Here is a 4,441-nt window from a genome sequence, read left to right on the forward strand (position 1 = left end):
AAATCTGTAGCTTAATATAAGTATGTCTTTAATGTCCTAACTGTCTTTCAGTCACTTCTCCTTGTTGTTAGGTGCTGTCGAGTCAATTCCAACCCATAGCGACCCTGTGTAGGGTTTCCGAGGAGCAGCTGGTGAGCTTGAACCACCGACCTTGCAGTTCAAAAGGCTGGTGAGCTTGAACCACTGACCTTGCAGTTCAAAAGGCTTTGCAGTCTGGCACCTTAACCCACAGCACTACCCCGGAACTACTCTCCTACCAGTGAAAAAAAGCAGACCAAATGGGAGGTACATCCGCATCTCAGCTTGGGCTGAGTGTGCAGATTCCTGGCAGAAGAAACCACCAGCAGTGAGGGTGGGTCGTGACCACAGGTCAGCCCCTAACTCTATTCACCCGAATGGAGGTGGGCAAACAGTGAGTGCACCAATTACCTGACACCAAAGAAAAAAATAAAATCAGAACCACGCAAAATTGGCAAAGTATATTGTGCACCTTTTTTTCCCAAGGTTCCCGCAGCATGTTTCTGTGGTGTCTCTGCGGCCCCTATTTCGTCCCGCCTCTTGGTCTCACCCAGGATGTCATCTCAGGCCTCCGAGCCGAGTCCGGCAGATTCAAAAGTACGTGATTTTTTACTTCCGCTCCATATTCCACAGGCTATAAGCCTTCAAACCTTTAAACTATTCCTATCTCTGTGGGTCCGAGTTTTGGAGTTCTGTCCTGACTCTTTTTTGCCTGGAATTCTGAGTTATTGCTGATGGCGACCTTCACTACACCTTCACCTTAGCCGCCATCAAGCCCCCAGTATTAACTCTTTTTAAAGTATTATTTTGTCTTTTTTTTTTTCCACTAAAAGTGATTCGGTTTTAATTGCAAGAAATCATAACTTGGCTTTAATTTTCTACTGAATCTTAACAGTATATGAGAGCCAGCTTAGAACTATCTGAGGGATGGGGGCTTAAATGCTATGAACATTAAGTTTTTAACTGAAGGCGGCAGTTATTTTAAAGGGACATCCTGGGCATTCCAAAGAGTAGCAAAAATATGTTAAGTTCAAGACAATGATTAAGAATATGATGTGTTATTCAGTCGAGTCTTCCCAACTATGATTTCTTCATGTTGCCCAATCTCTGTCAAATCTACTTGCCCTGAAGGCTATTTTGATGTTTTTGTTGTGTGCCTTCAAGTCAGTTCCATCTAATAGCAATCCTGTTTAGGGTTTCTGATAGCAGCTGGTGATTTTGAAGTGCCGACTTGGTGGTTACCAGTCCAGTGCTTATCCTAAGACTCATATTTTCACCAGGACTCATATTTTCCTCTAGGATATCAAGGCCCTCCACTGCAATAATCAAGAAACTGAGGTTGGGAAGAACATGCTCACAGAATAAGTCACAAATCTTATGGAATGAGCATTTTTAGAGAAAAGGGGCACCTGCCTGCTCAGTGTACTATAGGAATCTGTGAATGCCATCATGATCTGAAGGACTTCAGGTCTGTTCCAGGTCAGTCTGCTCCAGCCACCAACTCTACTAGTTGCTGTCTTCTACTCACTGTCTGTGAGCTTTTAAACGTAGATAGTGTCTTCATGAACAGAACAAAGTCTTCACCTGTTACATCTTCTAGGACCTTTGTTAAGACTTCATCTTGTTGTTGTTAAGTGCCATCAAGTCAGTTCTGACCCATAGCAACAGGAACAACTAGTGATCTTGAACCACCAGCCTTGGAGTCCAAGCTGACTTTTCAGTCAAGTGCATTAACCCACAGAGCTACACCAGGACTCCAAGACTTCATCGAGTAAAGTCTTAAGTTTTATAGACAGGAATTTAATTGCTAGTTCTCTAATAATGTCCTCTAAAAGTATTTGTCTAAATAAGTCTCCTAAATTCCCTTTTATATCCATCTTAAATATACTTAACAGGGCATTTCTCACTAAGTTAAATTCTATAGACTCATCTGTCTGCAAAAGCTAGGTTAATGTGTCTACCACTCAAGGAAGGTTTTCTCCAGAGGCAAATTGAAGCAGCTCTTTAATTGCTTGACATCATTTGTGGTGATATAGCAATCTAAAAACAAATTTAAGGAAACAATTCAATAAGTTATAGGAGTGCATGCTTTTCCTGCCAGAAGAAGCAGAAATGGGGAGAATGCTGGAAATGAAGAAACTAAACTGCAGTTATGTGAAATGTTTATTGTATTGTTGTTAAGTGCCATTGAGTCAGTTCCAATCCATAGCAACCCTGAACAGGGTTTCAAAGGCTGTAAATCTTTACAGTAGCAGAAAGCCTCATCTTTCTCTCATGAAGCAGCTGGTAGTTTCGAACTGCTGACCTTGAGGTTCACAGCCCAATTTGTAACCACTACGCTAACAGAGTATAGCTTTCACCAATTGAGCTGAAAACTTCCATGTTTCTAAACAGCCAAACTAAATGCAGAAAAGCTCAAAGATTTCAGAACCAGACTGCACTGCTTTACTTGGGGCTTGTAAGTTTATATCAGACAACTTCATTTGGCTCTCCAGGGGAAAACAGGTGGGGCTTTAAAGACAGACACGAACAAAATTAAAGTGATTGCATTGAGGATAGCAAATAATATCAATGTTTTAATCAAGAATATTTTCCACATCCCTACATCTTATAAGACCTCAGTAACATTATCATGGAAACCTCTATGGAAGGTTGAGTTGGAGCAAAAGAAAATCAATGAAAATACAACTTCAGCTTCACTAGCTAAGTAATCGACAGAAGGACCAGAATAGAGTGCCAGACAAATTTATAATCTGATTAATACAAACCAAAAGAGTTTAGAAATATGACCTCAAAGTCAGTTTAACAACTTTAGGAAACAATGGAGGAGAAAGGAACCAAAAGACTAGAATGTGAATATCCAATCTGAGGGTAAAGGGTTAAATAGGGTAGCCATGGTATGGTGCCATAAGGTAAGCACTTCTCTGCCAACTGCAGGCTGGTGGTTCAAACTCAACAGTCACTCCTTGTAAATTCTATACAGGGTCCCTATGAGTCAGAACTGACTTGACGACACTTAACAACAACAACATGAACTGTATATACAGATTCTTGCCAAAATCTGAATAGTCACTTTTATTATTATATAGCTAGTGGTCATTACTAAATTCCATTAACTAGAACTGATCAGAAAAGGAAATTTAGGAGCACTAATTCTGGAAAATGCAAAATTTTCATTATTTACTAACAATATAATCGTATAATACAAATGATAGAAAATCGATTGAAAACCCATTTGAATTAATAATGCAGTTCAGTAAATTAGCTAAACACAATATACATAAGAAAAAAAAATCAATCTCTTTTTCTAAGCTTTGCCAACAACCATTTAGAAACTTTTATAGGAGCAAATTTAGAAAAATGGTACCTGACTGGCAGTGCATGAATCAACCTTGTTCCACTTCTAAAGGAAATAGCTAAGAAAATTCAAAAAGTTGAAGACCCTTAATAATGCTGAAAATTAAGACAAAAAGCCAACCTGTTACTGGAATCTGGAAAAAAGATTGAACTAATTCTAAGAACTATGAAGATAAAAAGCAATTACAATTTATGGCCAACATAGACACTGACTTTACATTATGTGTATTTTTTAGTTGAGTAACCAAGAAATACTATTTTATGTTTACCTATGCTCTGGTAGCATAGGTAGCATAGTGGTTACGAATCGGGCTGCGAACCTTAAGTTCAGCAGTTTGAAACTACCAGCTGTTCCACAGGAGAAAGATGAGGCTTTCCGCTCCTGTAAAGATTACAGCCTCAGAAACCCTGTACAGGGTCGCTATGAGTCAGAACAGACTCCACAGCACATAACAACTACAACAATATACAATTATGAAAAATATAGGATCAAGCTTTTTTCAAATTCAAAGTTACAAACCAGAAAAATTTGAAACTATAAAAATAGAAAATAATTTTTAAATTAACAAAAAGTAACAATAAAAAAAGGTTGCCTACTACCAGCTGCTCCGCGGGAGAAAGATGAGGCTTTCTACTCCCGTAAGGATTTACACCCTCGGAAACCCTGTACAGGGTCGCTATGGGTCAGAACCGACTCAACGGCACTTAACAACAACAACAACAACATAGTAAAAGACAGAAGAATGAAAAAAGAGAAGAGAAAAACAAAGACATACAATGAGAAAAAAATGAATCAAAATAATAATAGAATTAGGAAGAATTAGTGAAAACATACCAATAGGCAATAAATGAAGAGAAGTTAAAGGCAAGCTAGTACTGAACCATGGAGCAAACTAAAATCATACTCTGTTTACAAGAATCATACGAAAATGTGGCTTAAAATAAATACAAAATTTTAAGCATGAGAAAAAACATATCAAACACTAAAGAATGCCAATATATCATTTAAACCAAAAAATGTTGTCTTGAATTTTCAGTTCAGAAAAAGGAAAATGAAGTCAATACA

At 38.2% G+C, this 4,441-nt stretch overlaps 1 pseudogene; it reads left to right on the forward strand.

Moving 5' to 3' along the window:
- Positions 1-2,054: 2,054 nt before the first annotated feature.
- LOC102833658 lies at positions 2,055-2,807 on the forward strand (annotated as a pseudogene).
- The last annotated feature ends 1,634 nt before the right edge of the window (positions 2,808-4,441 follow it).

The sequence above is a fragment of the Chrysochloris asiatica genome, unplaced genomic scaffold, assembly GCF_000296735.1.
Source record: "Chrysochloris asiatica unplaced genomic scaffold, ChrAsi1.0 scaffold03071, whole genome shotgun sequence".
NCBI classification, from domain to species: domain Eukaryota; kingdom Metazoa; phylum Chordata; class Mammalia; order Afrosoricida; family Chrysochloridae; genus Chrysochloris; species Chrysochloris asiatica.